Raw genomic sequence first — 18785 nt, forward strand, 5'->3', positions numbered from 1 at the left:
TTCCGGTAACAAACAGGTAAAGGCTAAGTGGACTTTTATTGTAAAGCGTCCACTAACTGACTGAATGTAAATTGAGATGTCTGATTCTGAGAATTTAGCAGGGTGCGTGGGGGGCAGGTAGAGTTGGGGTCCCTCAAGATAATTTTTTTTTTGGGGGGGGGGGGGGGGGGGGGGGCATAATGACTGTTGTCGGCCCACATAGCCCATCGGCTGACCAAGCACAATATCAGATGGCCAGATCTGACAAGCCCTTAAGATCCGGCTGAACTGAGGATAAAGCTGTAATGTAGTTCTAAGCGCAAGCGCCGCCTACAGCATCCACGTGTCTGCGAAACTACGTAAATATGCAGAGAATTCCAGATATGGGAAACGTCTACCAACCTACTTACAAAAGCCAGTCACAATAAACAGTGTGTATCACGATGAACAGTTAACACTTTCAAAAAACAAATACATTCAAAAGGTACATGAAGACACATCGGTAGTAATATTTTTCCAAACAAGTTCTAGTATTATGGCAAAGATGAATATTTAAATAAAGTCATACCAGGACATACCAAAACAAATAGACAAAAAATCAATATATTTAGATAGTTTTAAACAGCAGGAACAGTGCCTATGCCAGGAGTACAGACGGTGATGTGCTTTTAGTTTATTTGGGGATTTTAACTGCTGATGGGGTGTAACCGAGATAGACGGCGTCGTTTCATTACGGATGTGGATCGCCTTAAATAAACAAGACCATAAGCTTCATATGTGGCCAGAAAGAAATTTTTAAAAATGTTAAATACGAGGTGCTCTCACACTGAAAACGCCATTGTTTATGTGAGTATGTGGAACGACGGGCTTCGCCGCGCCTGTTACCCCACATGCATCCGCGCGTCATTCGGCAAGGTGACTCCGGGAAAAACACAGCAAACATCCAGCTTACTGAGCGACTCCGGCGGGTACAGCGGCGCTGCGGCAATCGCATCGGAGGCAGGAGAGTTCAGAGGCCGGCGTGCACGGAGATGATCCTCCTCGGAGATGATCCTCCTCGATGCTCCGCTGGATGCTGGGATCCGCTCGGCTTTGCGGCGCAGCTATAACCCGCTACTGCAGCGCCGGAGATGCGCCCGAGCCAATGTCACTGTAGGCGCTGCGGTAGATGCGGACTGCAGATGCAGGCTGAGGAGCTCAGAAGTCGCTCTGAGAAGCCGTTCCGTGCCCCCTGGCCGCCGGCCTCTGCCCGCTCCTTCCCAGTCTGCGCGCTGACTGCGCCGTCCGTGACGTCAGGCGCGTCTCCAAAACATCTGCATTTCGTTTGCAAGTGACATATGACATCATAAAACACACGCCGTAAACATTTCCCCCCAGCAGCCTTTGCCTCTTGTATTTTTATGAAGGAATAGGCATTTGCTTATATATTGTGACCCGTAAGTAAATTATGCAAGCCTACAAATTAGTAAATATAAATATTTCGTTATCCCAAATGTCTTAGGTGTTAGCGACTGACAATTTTTATATAAGCACTAATGAATACACTTGATATTTTCACTTGTTTTAATTTGACCCATATATTCAGCCAGATATTTCATCGGAGCAGCTGTCCTTGTTGATGACCATCATGTTACCTGCTACTAGTCTCAGTAATGCGTGACGATCCCACGAACGTATAATCTGTTTCTACATATTTGTTCACATTACCAAGTGCTGTCATTCACAGTGCGATTCAACGTAAGAATAAAGTAATTCAGTAAGTAAGGGAAACCCACTGTGCCCTTTCTCCTATCACTGGCCATGATGCATTATCTGTTTCAGTTCAACGGTTTTCACTCTGGTTATATTTATACACCTTCGACATTTTTATATAAAAAAAAAATAATCTGTGAAACTTCCAACAGAACTGTCAGGGGCGGTGAAGCAGCTGATGATTATTTGGCACACTGCAGACTGGGTGGGATCAAGCCACTGGCAGAGAACGGACTACGCACCACTTCGGGAAACACGTGGGTCCAGGTTCCAGGAAGTACCATAGAAGTACCGTGAGCTCGGGTAACAGTGCAAACTAGAAGTTTGTTTCTGCACGCTGATTTATCTCCCTCTGCTGGTGACATTGGGAATTGAAAACTTACAGTCTTTATTACAAGAGAATCGTCCTCCCGTCCTTTTAAACTTACATTGCATGTTAGGAGCGTAATCTGACAGATCAATCTTCATTCAGAAAAGTTTACCCGTTTATTTCGATTTGACATTTTTCTTGGACCAAAAGAATGTAGAGCTTTAAAAATTCTACAGGAACTAAACAATGGTAGTTTATTTTCACTCTGCAGGTTGTATTTAAATCATTACATTTTGAAGGCAAGAAGTGCCTAAAAGTGAGCGATCTTTTGGCATGACCTGAACGCCTAGAATAAGAATAAGCAAGTAATATGGACAACCGTGGCCCAAGCATTTTCTTTTTCGTACTTTTTCCAATTAAAATAAGGTGTTAATTGTTGTTCTGCGTTTAGTTGATATTTCCGTTGTCCGCTGTGAGATATCAAAATTAGGGACTGGAACTGAAATTATCCTATCGTACAAATATTATATTGACTTTAATTGAATCAGACACCAACACGAAAACATCAATTGACCTTTCAATTTCACCTTATAGACCTGAATGCAGACCTGATCCCAGAGGTACCGTGTAATGAGATCTTAATTAAATTTGATCTCAAAATAAGCTAAGCAAGGTGCATCATTCGATAATACGCACTATATTAATAAAATACACAGTAATTTAATTATTGTTACATAAGTAGGCCTCGCATCTCTTTATTTATACAAATCTAAATAAGATTAAAACTGTTGCAAATGATAGCGAGTCTTCCACTAATACAATGTGTTCAGCCAACATACCAATTAAGATATTTGTGGCCTGTACTACGAAGTGGGGTTACTGGTTTATCGGATTTAAGGTACCACAGTTTAAAGGTTCTATATATTCGTTCACTTATATTTTGCCCAGGCTAATTTAAACCCGACAAGTTACCCCGATAAGCCAGTAACCCCGCTTCGTAGTTCAGGCCACAGGTTACATTTGGCGATCGGCTGAATGAAAAACTAAAATAAGCTAAATCTGCCCCCACACCCCTTTGAGATACTCATCGGTCTAAGCATGCAGTACCACTTATAAACACGAGGTGTCGCTGCATAGCAACAGATAAGAACCGCTTATTGTTCCAGGTGGAAAACGACAAAAAGTCATTTTCGATGAGGGATTTTAATCTATAAGTGGTCCGCTTTCCACCACGATAACGGTATTTTAGCTGTGGTATCATCGAGAAAGAAATTAACAGTAACCTGTTCATTCATACCTTAAATTGCTTTATGAATTTATACAAACAGTTGGTATATACGCTCTCGCTCCCAAATTACATAGTACATCCATTTCATGTCGTCTGCACAGATATTTATCAACAGTTGCATAACAGAGCAACTTGGTGCCTATAGTGAAATCCATGGAAACTGACACGGAATGGTATTAAAAAAAAAACCGTGTGGTGTCCGCTTTGAGAGGTTCAGGACAGTTCCGGACTGCCAAATCCTTCCCTAAGTTATTCCGTGTGAAATGAAATCAAGCTGTGTCCTTGGAGCAACACTGACACCTGCAACTATGGGAAATTAAACATCCTAATTAACTGATAGGTAGGAGTGACAGTGAGCGCACAGTTCATTCTGATAGGGAGACAAATATTCTTTCATCTAACAGACAGCTGTAAAGCAGAATAAATGCTGTCGATAGAAAACAGGCTGGTATCATTTAACCCCCCCCCTCAGTCGTTTGCACCCCGCCCCGCCCCGCCCGCCGCGTGTCCCGCCCGCCGCGTGTCCCGCCCACTTCAGGCTTTACATGTGTATCACCGTCTGGGGAGCCCATGAACTCCCCCACAAGCTACACGTTTCTCCTTCAACCTGGACTCCCAGCACATGGTCCAGTGGTACCAGGAGCTCTGCAGATTTACCTCTCTCGAGACGGCTCTCGCTCTGGACTTGCGGTCCACAGGGAAGCTTGGTGACTATCCACTGAACCTGGAGCATCTCCCATGAAGGGCTTTGCTGTACAGCGCCTGTGATGATAATTGATACGCTAATTGATATGGTAATTGGTAGGGCTAATTGGCAGCTCCTCCCCTTTGTGGCACCGGAAAAATAGCTCAGAGGTCTGGTTGACAGACCAATTGGATTTTATTTAATCACATTTATGAGATTTTCTTTGTCAAGAGTAGGATGCTAATCTTCAGATTTTCAAAACATTTATCCTCTAATGGCGAATGAGTCCCGAGTTCCTTATTATGGCAACGCAAATCACCATAAACTGCAATGAATAATTCGATTAATGTTTTGGCCACGATTCTTCTCTCTCTCTTTTTTCTTCATTTATATGGTTTTGTTTCATATGCTGAGAGGAGAGAGAGATAATACAAAAAGGGTGAGGAGATGGGGCGCTGAAATCCTGAATGAAGAATTAGGAGTGCTTCAGAGACGCTGGACTCATCATTCGGCAGTGAACACAGTATGTCAGGAAGGCGATCCTGAGAACACATCCTGCCCTCAGAGGCTTCCTCAGGAGTCCTGAAGCTGCCCGTCACACACAGGATTTCAGCATTTCTCTGCTTCTAAACCAAGCGAGTTCTGCCTTTGGGTTTGTAGGAAAACCAGTCACGTTGCCCTCAAGACTATATCAAGCCATGTAAAGGCTTTTAAATATGAATGAATATAAATATTTACACAACGACTTTCTTGACGTGCTGCCAAGACGATAGCAATGTTAGTAGCGCGTTATACAGATGTGAGTGGCACCGGGAGGAGGTCTGGAGAAAGGAGGAGGTCTGGAAACAGGAGAGGTGTGTGGTGAGGATCGGTGCGTGGGTATCTCTTTCTGCCTGCTAGATTCGGAATTCGCATTATTAATTAGCCACCCTCCAAAGGCCATTAATTATCTTGTGCTCTTCATATTTCATGGATACACAACACTAACGGTCTATTTTCAGCAAACTTACTCGAAATGTCTCTACCACTGCAGGAAAGAGCGCTTTGCTTGTCCAGTACAGGGTCACAGTGGACCTTGGGCCTGTACCACACAACACTGGGCACAAGGGGGCGCCCTGGATGGTATGGTAGAACATACAAGTATAGATTCATAAAAATAATCACACACTGCAGGCATGCATCGTAATTTTTTTTTTCTGTGCTAATATGCAAATGTCGAAGCGCATGCCTCTAAGGGCAAAATATCTTGCCTCTATAAACAAGACAATATCACTGACTAGTAATATATAGTAGTATAGTAGTATTGCTTGTAGTATTAGTAGTATTGCTTGGAAAGTTTGCACAGATCATGGCACAGCAGGTTAACTACCCTTCAGCAACCCAGGCACTCCAGTACAGCCATGGCAGAACCTGTTTATTTTGGCTGCCAGTTGGTTGAAGGCGGGGCTGCCAGTGTGCTCCAGACCTGAAGGAAAACTGGCTCCTCCCCCATTAAACATTTTTTAATTCCTTAAAAGGGCAGCATGCTTTTACCATCTGGTTACACCTGCCCATCAGTGGTTGGCACATTGAAATGTCCACTGGAACTGCACATCATATCAGGACGAATTAAGCTGTGGCTTGATATATTGGATCACGAATGCTTCAGTGTCATGAGATGCAAACCCAACAGTGTATCGTGACCTATATTCTGAAGATATTGCAGAGCATTTACACCTGTCTGCTCCTCGAGGTGCCAAAGTGCAGGTCAGCTCCGAGCCTGCAGTGGGCGCTGGTCTGAAGGCTGTTCTGGAGTTTCTTTGAGCAAGGTGTCCTCTGGTGGCTTATGCTAATTGCTCAGAGTTGTCCTCCAGGTTCGGATCCGGCAGATTCGCGGTCAGCGGCATGAGGCGTGCAGTGGGGGCTGTCACACTGGCCTGTCTCACTAAGCGGGAGCACAGCTGCTCCCAGAACAGACACAAGGCCTTCTGGGTAACACAGCGGGGAAAACTTGGGTTATTTACTTAAAGTAATTATGACAGTTTCTGTTTGCCTAATTGCCCACCCCCCCCCCCCCCCCCCCCACACACACCACCCCCCAGCCCAACCCCAACCCCAGAAGCTCTGGAGAGTCGTGCCATGTTCCCTCTGTCGTCTCCGCGCTGCTAATGAGGTGCCTCTGGGACCGGGGGACGTGGAGGGGGGGGGGGGGGGAGGTGGGGGTGTTGGGGGGGGGGCGGCCGTAATGATCCTCACTGGCTGTAGCCAAGTTCGGCGTGAGGCTGTGCGGGTCTGGGCGACAAAGTGCAGTTGAGAAGGGGCCGTGCGGACAGCTGGCGGTCACCCTGCACTTGCTGTACGGCCACTTGTGAAAAGACAGGGGTGGGGGGAGGGGGGTCCAATAGCTTTTAAAAAAAAGCCCTCACCCTGGACCAGGACGCCTTTTCACACTTCGTTAAACATTTATGGCTCCTTTGGACCCCCCCCGCTGAAGAATCCCCCCCCCCACGTACCGTGACTGTAATAACAACGTGTGCACCATCCTTTGGAGGGGCAGCCCAGTCTGTTGAGTTCCAGCTCCCTGAATCATGCTTGGCCGTTCATGCCCCGCCCCCAATATTCCTGTCTCCGGAGCATCCTGTCAGGACTGTGATCGGTTTCTCCTGGATTAACCCCCCTGTTTCTGCAAGAATCTGTGAGCACCTGGGGTTGGGGGGGGTGGGGGGGCTGGGGGACACGTCTGTGGAGCAGCTGCTGTGTTTTTCTGGTTCTGGTTACGCATCAAACTGGAATGTTAGCACCCATTCCGGAATTACAGGCTTTCATATCAGACCGCAGCTGATGTCACTCATGTGGAAAACCGTAAGGTAACTGGACCGGATCACTGGTTTCATTTGATAGCAGATATCCATCCATCCATCCATCCATCCATCCATCCATCCATCCATCCATCCATCCTCCAAGCACTTTCCCAGTTCAGGGGGGCCTAAAACCAACCCCAGGAAGCAAAGAACATGTGACAGGGAACGGAACGTATTAGGTTCAAATTTCAAAACACATGTTCACCAAACTGCTAGCTGATAGACCAGAGAACCCTTCGAAAACCCCGCGAATGTGGGAAGAAAATGCATGAAGTGCAGCCCACCAACCCCTCTGCCCTCCCCCCCCCAAACATAACAACAACAAGCTATCCATCCATCTATTGTACCCGCTTACCCTGGTCAGAGTAACATGGGACCTGAGGTCTATCCTGGGCAGCACAGGGGGCTAGGCGGGGGTACACCCTGGCCGGTCCAGCACAGGGCACATACACACACTCACACATCATGCACAACTTACAAACACCGATTTAACTTCACATCTGACCCCCCCTCTCCCTACCCCCACCCCCCTCGTATGGCTGGCAAGCATCAGAACGCGACCTGAGTGTAAGCCTTACTGGGATTCTGGGTGATATCGCCCTTGAATCCACACACATCCTTTTTGTTTTGCTCTGTGTCCCACGGTACTCTGTCATGCCCCCCCCCACCCTGGTACGACTCGCTAACAGTAACTGTCCTGGCTACACTCGTTAAAATCCAGTCACATTTCCATTTTCTTTTTTCAGTGATTGCCTCATATTTACCCGCTCGTACTTATCAGCTCCTGGAGGAGAACAGAAAAGCCAGCAGTGATTTCCTGGCCTTGCGTTTGTCACGTTTTTTTCCTGGAGTTTTAACATAATCCTTGCCTGGGGGACTCGCGCCCCCCTCCGCTGGTGGTTACAGCATCAGGGAGACTTTGCCAGCTCTGAGGACGAGGCTTAATCGCCGGGCTCCGCCTTGGTTAATCGCCCCAGCAGTGCTCCCTGCGATTGTGCCCTGGTGGCTGGTAGGATGAGGACAGGGGCGGCCTCATCCCACACTCCAAGTCTAACAGACTATGACGTGTGTGGCTCTGCAGGTTAGGAGTCTGTACTTGTGTCCAGGAGGTTGTTAGTTTGCGTCCCATTGGTCAGCAGAGTGACCAAATCACTGCTTTGTCTTTGAGTGGGGCCTCTAACCCCCAATGCTGCTTTAGGATGACTCTGCACTCTGACCCCAAGTCTTCCTCTCACAGCTATGGTACGTATATGTGAAAGGATTCCTATGTATTAAGGGAAATAAATGTTCATTACTATGTGGATCCCGGAATGGTTGAAGCTGAAGATATTTGTTTTCAAAATTGGCTGTTTATTCATCGAATCAAGAGAAACACGTTAGGAACCAGCGTTAGGAAGGGTTATAATCATATTACGATTATCAGATGGTCACGTTTGGACACGCCAACCCTACAAAGCAATGTCACATCACATGATCTGGCCACCTGACTTAAACACAGTAGAGGTGGTCTTGGAGGAGTTTGACCAGAAAGTGAAAGGAAAGCGGCCAATGACAGCTCAGCATATGTGGAACCTCCTTCAGTACAGCTGGAAAAGCATCCCAGGAGGCCACCTCATGGGCCCTGGAGCAGTTGGGGTTAAGGGCCTTGCTCAAGGGCCCAATGGTGGGATCACTCTTGTGACCCTGGGATTTGACGTTTTTTTTTGTCAGTGTATAATTCTATATATGTTATAGTTTTGATGTCTTTATAATTATTCTAAAATGTAGAGAATTGTACAAATAAACATCTCTATGGGTAGGTGTGTCCAAACCTTTGACTGGTACTGTATATGGTATAAACAGTGTGGCAGGGGACAGGACACATTCACCTGTGTGCTAATTAGCGCCGCGTGGGGGACTTTTCCAGCGAGTTCTTCTCCAGTGAATTCCTCTCCAGTGAGTTCACGGCGTTCCCATCCTCCTCCTCAGCACAGCTGGCGGCGAGGAATCCCAGTGCGCACTGCTCACCGGTCGCCACATGATCACTCGCCTCTCCGCTGGCTGGAAATAGCAGCCGTGCTGCTGCCACATGCCGGGTATTCAGGTTACCCGACTCCCTCCGCTGCCAGACACTGCGGCGCTCGCTGAGTCTCAGCCTACGATTCGGCTTCCGACGATTAGGCCACGTGGAACTGTGTGCTCATCTCCACAGTGACGCCAGCGGGACGTTGGGTCCCTCCAAACCAGCCCCCCTGAACTCCGCCTAGTCACACCATGGCCAGTCATCACATCCACTGAACTAATTAGTCATTCAGCGATGACTTATTTGCTTAATGATGCTTCATTATTTGCCAATGAATGTCGCAACAATCACTAAGTGCTTCTCATACTTATGGAAATGCTTTGAGACACGGACCAAATAGGCGACATCATCTGAGAAGCATGCGGAGATCTTACCTTTTCTCTTTTGAATCCTTCTGGACTTCCAACACACTGCAGTACGTCACCTGGGCCTTTTGCAAACCACTCCAGCCGTCCTTCTTCCCATGCATGCATCCATCTTCCACCCACTGAGCCTCCAAGCCAGCCCGAGCTCTTCTACAGAATGATTTGTGTCACAGGACACACGGAGATATCGACTGGCTCAGAAAAACACCTAAACCAGGATTTAGGAACTCAATGACTCGCATACATCCAGCTGTCCCTCACAGGAAAGAGCTCTGCTAGTCCCTGAGGGATTGCCATTCTGTAGAACAGATAACAAGGCGACTGACTGATGGTTCCATCCGTCCATCTATTTTCCAACTGCCCACCAGTGAGAGTCATGGGCCTGGGCCTGCACCACCAGGGCCTGCACTGTGGCCCAGGAACACGGTGTGCCGGACGGCCAGGGATTCCTCACACAATAAGCAGCAGATGATTTAATAACCATTTAATAAGCACTTTTCATTGGACTGAGTTTTGGAAATTTAACGAAAGTCGCTGATTATATGAGGACTGGGTGATGAGGAAGCCTGACTTTAGCCATTGGTAGCCTCATCTCAGAAACAACAAAAACAGAATGAGTGTGTTTTGGAAATTTGCTCTTGAGGATTGAAAATAATGTGCAGCTAGTGCTAATTAGCCCATATGCTAAACTTCAGAGCCACCTAACCCGAACTTAACCCTAACCTAACCCTAACCTAAGCCTAACCTAACCCCAACATTAACCATAAGCTGCTTAGATGACCGATTTCTTCCACTCGTTTACCTGATTTTCTCTTTGTATTTTTCCCCTGCCAGTGCATATATATGATTTTTTGGACTGACTCATTCATGTCTGTTCAAACCATGGTCATCTTCACTTCAGTTCATTGGCCAGCTAGACCTGGATTCATTTCCATTCACATTCCGTGTTTACATACGAAAACCAGGACATACTTCCGCATCACTGTGGCCCCAATTTCGTCATGCTATAGGGCAGTGAAATTCGGGATGTATTTGTTTTGAATTCCCCTGATGAATGAAATGTCCAGAATTACAAAGAATCCATGAGTAGCTCCACTAATTGCGTAAGAAGTCGTCAAAATCGGAGAAACCCATCCCCCTTCACTGGAATGCAGGAGAGTGAATCCCTCAAGCCTCCCCCCATTACTGAGGAACAGGGTGGGCCACAGCAGGGGGTGGAATCAGATGTCAGGGTCTACAGCAGGGTGTTGGATCAGGTGATGGGGTCTGGAACAGGCTACAGCAGGGTGTGGGAACGGCTACAGCGAGGGGGTGTAGTACACGCCGATATCGCGGCGGCACACTGACGCACTGAAGCACAGCACAGCCTCACTTCCTCACTCCGGATCCATCTGCTTGAGATGCATCCCTCTGCCAGGCCTCCACCGTCACACTCCGATACCTTCACGGCCCTTGGGTGGGGGGGGGGGGGGTGGGAGCAGGGGGCACTCTTACCTTCAGAGTGGGAGGGGTTGGACAAAATCCATGAGATCAGGCCGCTAGCATGCACCTGCTGGTCTAACTGGTGGTGTGTGTGTGTGTGTGTGTGTGTGTGTGTGTGGGGGGGGAATCGTGAGATCACTGTGGCAGTAGGAGCCAAACCCCTCCCCCCCCTGCCCCCCCCCCCCAGACCATGGGCATAGGCATGCTGCCTCCATGACCTAACAAAGCTGACCCTCTGCGTGAGAACGTTACTCTTCTTTTATGGCTGTACAGCCATTTCTGTGCAGCATTTCAGGGTCGCGCTCAGGAACAGGTCACATGACTCAGCGGACACTTTTGGACCTGACACTGGAGGGGTTGTAGTAGCGTCGGCAGAAGCGGACAAACAAGACAAAAAAATACAGTAAACCATGGGGCCATTATAACCCCAATACTACCTTCATACTCCCCGTGCAGCCAGCTGACCTGATGGATCCCAAATGAGCCAATCAGGCCAGTTAGGGATAGCTGGTGACTTTTGTGGAGGGCAGGGAATCCCGCAGTACCACGGCGATCGGTCACCTCAGTTACAGATGTGTGAAGCGCTGTGGTCCAGCTGACTCTGCCCCCGACCCCGAGACCCCCCAGGTTGAACGAGCTCTTTCGGGTGGATTTATGCAGGGAGAGCAGTGGTTTGAGTTTATCCTCCCTGTTCTTTTGGCTTTCTGGATTTATCAGAAGCCCTTTTCTCGCTCCCAAATGTCAGAGGAGCTCAAACCCCAGCAGCATTGCAGGGAACCACCCACGGGGCAGCGGGTCGGGCCGAGTGGGCGGCTTTTGGCAGCGACTCAAGCCACTCCACACAGCGAGCTGCCTCAGTCCCCATTACTCCTTCTCCCTCCAACACTATTTCAGCATTTAAGGCAGCTCTCTACCATCCTCAAAGAGACTAGTTCAGATTAAACACTTTACACCAATTTACTTTACACCAATTTAAACAGATGCACTGTTACTTAATAAGTACTTCACTCATATTTATAGCTAAGATTCCATTCAGGGATTTCAATCTGCAACGGTAGGTCCTTAACCACTATGCCACCTGGTGGCCGAAACTGGTACACACACAATATCTCTTTCCATAAACACTCCAGTGCTGCTGTTGTCCCCGATTCTCTGGCACATTTTGGCACAGAAACCCAGAGAGGAAGCGATTTCTCACCCAAAGAGCTGCGGATATTTATAGTCAAACAAGGAATAAGATCATTTTAGAAGAAGAATGCATGACAAATCCTCTGGAGAACATTGTTTATAACATGGAGTACACTGTATGTGAATCTATCATTGTAAAAGTTACCCAGAATCCACCTGTCCCCCACGAATCCAGGTAGCTGACATTTTTATCGCAAATTTTTGCTGAGAACTGATTCCGGGGAAGAGCAGGGAGATAGGAAGCCACGGGCAGTTAATCATGGTGAGGCTAATTAGATGCTCCCTGCATCTGTGCCGCCGCCACTGAGCACTGACGCGCTTGCGTTAAAAGGCACTGACGCTTCGGTCCGTGCTGACACGTTGCCTTAATGGAGGGCGCCGGCCTCCACTTCTCAGGTGCTGAAATAAGTCGCCCATCAGCCCGGACAGCATCTGAGGAAGACGCTACAGAGGCCAGGTCCACTTTCGGTGTACATCTGGAACTGCGGACCCCGTCCACCTTTCTGGTTGGGGCCTGCGATGTTCCAATCGTCGGAAAAACGCAGCACGGTCCTGACTGAAAACAAGTGAAATGTTGATTACAGTTTCATAATCGATCACCCGCCTCTGATATTTAAAGGGGAAATTATGAAAATGTAGCAGGAATTGGTTTCATTTTTTTTGAGGTTATTACTTTTTCACATCTTCACTGCCTCGCAGCAGAGCTCCTGCCTGGGTCCTAATGCTGTAAAATTGGATTTAATGCTGACATAATCAATTTGAGCCCAAATGAATATGAAGAAAACTCTTAACTCCTCTGTAGTGTTTGTCACCAGGAGCCCAGTGAAGAAAAATTATTATTTCAGCATCATTTCTGTAATTCTGCCATGCTGAGCGCTTCCCAAAGGTCCTGTGTGTTGTGGCCCTTTCTTAGGGCCCCGTCTCTCTCAGGGCCCTGTGTCACTTGGAGCTCCATCTCACTCAGAGCCTCATTGTCCTCAGGGCTTCATCTCACTCAGAGCTTTGTCTCACCCAGGGCCCCATCGCCCCTTGGGGCCCCATCTCTCTCAGGGCCCCCATCTCACTCAGAGCTCTGTCTCTCTCAGGGCCCCATCGCCCTTGGGGCCCCATCTCTCTCAGGGCCCCATCTCACTCAGAGCTCTGTCTCTCTCAGGGCCCCATCGCCCCTTGGGGGCCCCATCTCTCTCAGGGCCCCATCTCACTCAGAGCTCTGTCTCTCTCAGGGCCCCATCGCCCTTGGGGCCCCATCTCTCTCAGGGCCCCATCTCACTCAGAGCTCTGTCTCTCTCAGGGCCCCATCGCCCCTTGGGGCCCCATCTCTCTCAGGGCCCCATCTCACTCAGAGCTCTGTCTCACCCAGGGCCCCATCACCCCTTGAGGCCCCATCTCTCTCAGGGCCCCATCTCACTCAGAGCTCTGTCTCTCTCAGGGCCCCATCGCCCTTGGGGCCCCATCTCTCTCAGGGCCCCATCTCACTCAGAGCTCTGTCTCTCTCAGGGCCCCATCGCCCCTTGGGGCCCCATCTCTCTCAGGGCCCCATCGCCCCTTGGGGCCCCATCTTTCTCAGGGCCCCGTCTCTCTCTGTCGCCCATATCAAACAAGCTGAGAAGCAGTGCATGTGTGAGGTCACTTCTTGTGAGCGTGTGTGAGGTCACTGCTTGTGAGCGTGTGTGAGGTCACTGCTTGTGAGCGTGTGTGAGGTCACTGCTTGTGAGCGTGTGTGAGGTCACTGCTTGCAAGCACGTACCTTCAGTGACCCCGTGTGGATTCCCGATATAAAAACGGTGTGTGAAAACGTATCAAATCGATGTCATCAGAACAAGGTCCCCCCCCCTCCACAATGTTTACCAAGACCCAGGGAGGGGCTGCCTCTGCACTTGCCTGTCGATTTTTACTACGGTACCCAGAGATGGATGAGCAGAGCCCAGGGGACAGTACAGGGACTACCAGCGGTCTGAGGCTGGGGTCACACTGAGGGCGAGGTCACGCTAAGGTTGTGCGTCATCAAGATACATTGTATCTAGCAACTGAAGCTAAGGGCCACAGGACTGTAAACCACAGTACAAGTAGGATTTGTTAGTACAGTTTCTCCTTCCCAGATAGGGAGGGGCAGGCCATTCACCTTATTACCCATCCCATAAAGCTCAGTCTGCTTTTCCTGATCCTGTCGCCGATCCCTCCCTCCATCCTCATGTCCTGCGCTCCTGTTCTCCATCCCGCTGAACTGTCAGGATCCGCAGGAGATTAAACAGCGGCCATCTTCAGCACTAATGCATTCAGGATTCTACCCGAACTGGGAATCTGTAATGAGGCCTGATCGTTACTTGTGTTGAGCAACCTGGTATTTAACCCTGGGATGTTTAAACAAGGGAGTGAATAATCAGATTAAAAAAAACAACAGACATACACATCAGCGAGTTTGTCGTTTCTGGGAAACGATTCAAAAAGTCACTTTGAGCCCAAATTAATACCAGTGGATCTCTTACTTCCTCTCAGATGTATTAAAAACTAAATGAAGGGTTTGTGGGTAGAGTTACTAAATAACTAGCAGGTTAGCAGAACATGCTGCATCTCCTAAATAAGGACTTTTAATATTTAGTGTAGAGATTGTTTATGGCCAACAGGGGGCGCCACATAAATGTGTGATTTGACTGGAGCATAGGTAGTGTGCAGGGCGGAGGGCACTTAGTACTGCACAGAGGTGCTTCATGGCCGCAGGTCTCAGACAGTGTGAACCCCCCCCGATCCCCCCCACTGTGCTACCTGATGAAAGGAAGGAGCAACTTGTAGGGGTCCCTAATGGAAAACAGGCACCTTAATTACATCCTGCTCCCAGTGATGACTCTTCGTGACCCTCTGCCTGCTCCGGTCTTACCGATCTAATGCGAGACCCCGAAGGTCTCCAGGCAGGGAAGAAGCTTGCTCACTGGGTCCCCCTGCCCATGTTCACCAACTAATCAGGCAGCGTTTACAGTGATGGAGGACAGAGTAGGGAGAAACTGGAGAACCCAGGAAAATCCCGCGCGACACGGGACGGACACGCAAACCCCTCACATGAAGTGCCGGGCTGGGATTCGAACCACTACCATATTAGCAACCATATGAATCATGTAACTGGCTTATATTTTTTTTGTTTATAAGCCACGAGGGACCCTCTATAGAATGATTTTTGGGGGGATCCCCCACCCGGGACCCCACCTCATGGGAGCTGACAACCCCCCCTGCCACACCAAAGCCCAGATAGTTGCTTTGCCTTCTTCCTATCCTGATGTTCACAGTTCTTTTGCCTGAAGGGGGTCTTACAGACATTACTTGTACCCCCCCCCCCTCCCCGAGCCGTGTGGATCTGAGGGTGTTTTCTCTTGCTGGGGGTGACGCAGTGATGATGACACGCGTTCCGTGTTCCCTGCCAGCTGGGCTCGCGTCGTATCCCATCAGGTCGATTCTGGATCGATCGCCGTATCACTGACTCTGGAGGTAATTTTGGTCACGTCAGCAGTAGGGCACAGGGTCCAGCTTCTCCACAAAGCCTGTTTCCCACTCACCATCCTGTGTTTGGGGGCGGAAGAGGTGGGGGGGGGGGGGGCTAGTCCCGCACCTCCAGGGCCGGGGATCTGTATTCCACCTCCGCTCTATGTGGGTGGAGTTAGCACATTCCCGCATATTTTGGGCATTACCCCCGGGCACTGTGACCGAGGTACAGCCCAACTTTGTGCGCTATGCTCCCAGTGATAGACTCTAGCCACCCCCACGTCCATCACCCTGAAAGAGATAAGGCATTAGAAGATGGAGGGAAGTTCTGCGGTCTCTCACCCACACGAGAGGTCAGCGAGGTCTACTTATCTACTGCCTGTCAGCTGAGGAGGAGGGTTAACTCCTTCCAGCAACGTCTGTGGTGCATCTCAGTCTTGATGGGTCTTGCAGGAGACTTAAGTCTTTTAGCGAATTTTCCACGCTGCAGATATGATTCAGTCTATTACCAGTGTCACCAAGATCCATTCATTCTATTGTGCAAATCCTCTTTTCCACAATCTGCGCCGAAAGAGGCCTGTGAATTGGGCTGCTTTAGCCAGAGCTTATCATCAGGGGCATCCTGCCACTTGGCTTGGCTGGGGGAGGAATCCATAATGCAGCTGACTGTCACACAGTTACATTATGGGATGTTCCACCTCCCTTAATTTGGTTCCACCTCCCTGCGAGTGCAGTGTTCCGCATGGCATGTGCAATATTGTGAGAATTACAAAGCAGTGAACGTTGAGGATTTGGCTACAGGACAAGGTGCTTAATTGCGCACTGATCTTCTCATTTTTGGGGGAGGATTGTTGCATGGTTATCATCAACTTTCCCAGGGTCCCAAAGAGGTAAATATGTTGCAGCATGTACTGAATTTGTGTTCTAAAGAAACTCTGACATTTTTAGTGGTGTTAAGAGCATGTCTCTGGACTGTTCAGCTGTAAAATATCCAGGACACTGTCTCACACGTCACCTTTTTGATCTGCCCAATTAGCTTGTCGACCTTCTCACTGCTTTAGCATCAGACCAATCAGATTTGTGAACTTCTCACTGGTTCACCATCAAACCAATTAGGCCGTTGAACTTCTCACTGGTTCGACACCAGGCCAATCAGCTCCCTGAACTTCTTATTGGTTTACCGTCAGATCGGCCAGCTTACAGAGCTTCTCATTGGTTCCCCATCAGACCAAGCAGTTCGCTGAACTTCTCATTGGTTCACCCTCAGATCAAATAGCTTGTTGACCTTCTCACTGGTTTATCATCAGACCAATCATCTTTCTGAATTTCTCACTTGGTTCACCATAAAAGGTTCCACCTCACTGACCTAGTCACAGGTTCACCATCGTCCCGCTTCATTCTTGCTGTCCTTCTCATGAAGATGCCTGCAGTGCTGCTGTCTTCTGGCTCCCAGGTATTGCTCGAGGTCTGCTGTGCATTTGTGCCGCTTTTTAGCCACATACTCTACATTCTCCCCATGACTCAAGCTTGCTGTTTGGGGGGAATTTCTGACTGTAACTTTCCCCTTCTGCCAGAGCATGTGTGACAGTACTGTGATGGACTGGAATCCCATCCAAACTGTGCCCTATTTTCTCCAGAGGCTTCTGGAGATGGATGGATGAGCAGGAGCCCATTAACAGGGTCCACAGGGTCCCTTTAACCTCCAGTTAAGTGAGCGACATTTTGTCCTCTGAACGATCGCAGGGGAAGATGAAGAGAAATCCGGTTTGGAATACATCAGCGGTACGTTTGCAGTTGCAGCCTCTTCCTGGCGAGATAAAAATGTAGATGTATTCTGGAGTAAACAGAGCTGGAGAAGAAGCCACGGCGTAGTGATTAGGGCACAGATCTGTGACCAAACAGGCTCTAGGCACAGCTTAGCCTGCTCCTGCGTGGATGGAGAGGAGCGTGAAATAAATGCAGCTGCTAGAGAAATGGATGAATAATCATCGTGAAAGTCTGTGTCTTACATGGCAATCGCAGATCCTGCGTGTTTAGCGCAGAGAGGGACAGTAACATGGAGTAAGAGGGGGGATCCGCAAGCCCCACCTGTGCGGACGGATACGGAAGGAGAAGCTTCACTGCACCGTTTCCCTTTAACAGAGAGGCACATGCTGCCCGTCCCTCCGCAAACAGGCGTGGAAAGTGGCGGCCATGACGTCCCACGGAGGACTGGATTCAGGATGGAGAATCGCAAGCTGACGGACGGACGAGCGGAATCGAGGGCGGATTGAGGGTTTTGGGAGAGAACGTCGCAGGTTCCTCTGGCTCAGATATAGCCGTGGACACTGAGACCGAGAAGGTGAACCAGACTCAGGAAAGTGACAAGACAATGGTTCACGTTTTTTTTATGGAGGGAGAGGTAAATAGGGGCTGGGGGTATTGTGTCCGGGCATGTTATGGCACCATCTGTACTGCACCAGTTCAGGGAAAGCCCCCCCCCAACCCCCCATCAGAGCAGGAGATTGATGTCTGCTATTTAGATGTGACCGCAGCGGGAAGGACTGGGTGGGGCCGATCACAGAGCTGGTCGTGTCCTGACAGGGGTCCTCCCCAGGGATAGGGGGCTGGCACCTGTGCAGCTGGATCTGGGGGGGGGGCACTGAACAAAAGAGCAATGGTACCCCCCCTTCCTCCCCTCTCTGGGACTTTCAAAGGGCCCTTTCAAGTGTGATCACCTGTGCGGACTCGCAGGCTTCCTCAGGGCCGGGGACTCTGGGTTAAAAAGGAAGCAGACCACACACACATGCTCTGATGGGCCCAGTCTGAACAGAGCCTGGCAGACGAGCTGGTGGAAAGGGAGGAACGGAGGGAATGAGGAATATCCAACCACAGTCTGCCCCCCCCCCGCCCCCCATCCCCTTTGATTTGCTCTTATGGATTACGTACAGATGGACGCTGCCATTGTATGGAGTCCCCTTTCACCCACAGGCACCAGTAGGCCTTATGCATTTATGCATGTATGTGTTAATCAGCGGTGTTCTGGAAAAGCGAGGGAGGATGCTGTCCTCACACTCAGCGAGCTTCACACAGGAAATGACACCATCCACAATAATGACAGGTATCGGATACCCTGACAGGTATCGGATACCCCGGGACAACGATCCAAAAGCGGTCAGAAATGCCAGCCAAGTCTTTATGCTACGTGTAGGGGGGGGCACGTTCCCCCCCATTTAATTAAATCTATTTATGGAAAAACAGGGGGGTAGTCTGGCCTAATTCAGTCAGCCTGATTCTCCCTGTCAGTCGGTAAACAGCGGTTTACCTGTGAGTCTCTGCTTTTTGATCTATCCTCCGTGGGACCTGGGGGCTCTTCGCCGGCTG

Source organism: Brienomyrus brachyistius, unplaced genomic scaffold, assembly GCF_023856365.1.
Source record: "Brienomyrus brachyistius isolate T26 unplaced genomic scaffold, BBRACH_0.4 scaffold334, whole genome shotgun sequence".
In the NCBI taxonomy this organism is placed as follows: Eukaryota; Metazoa; Chordata; class Actinopteri; order Osteoglossiformes; family Mormyridae; genus Brienomyrus; species Brienomyrus brachyistius.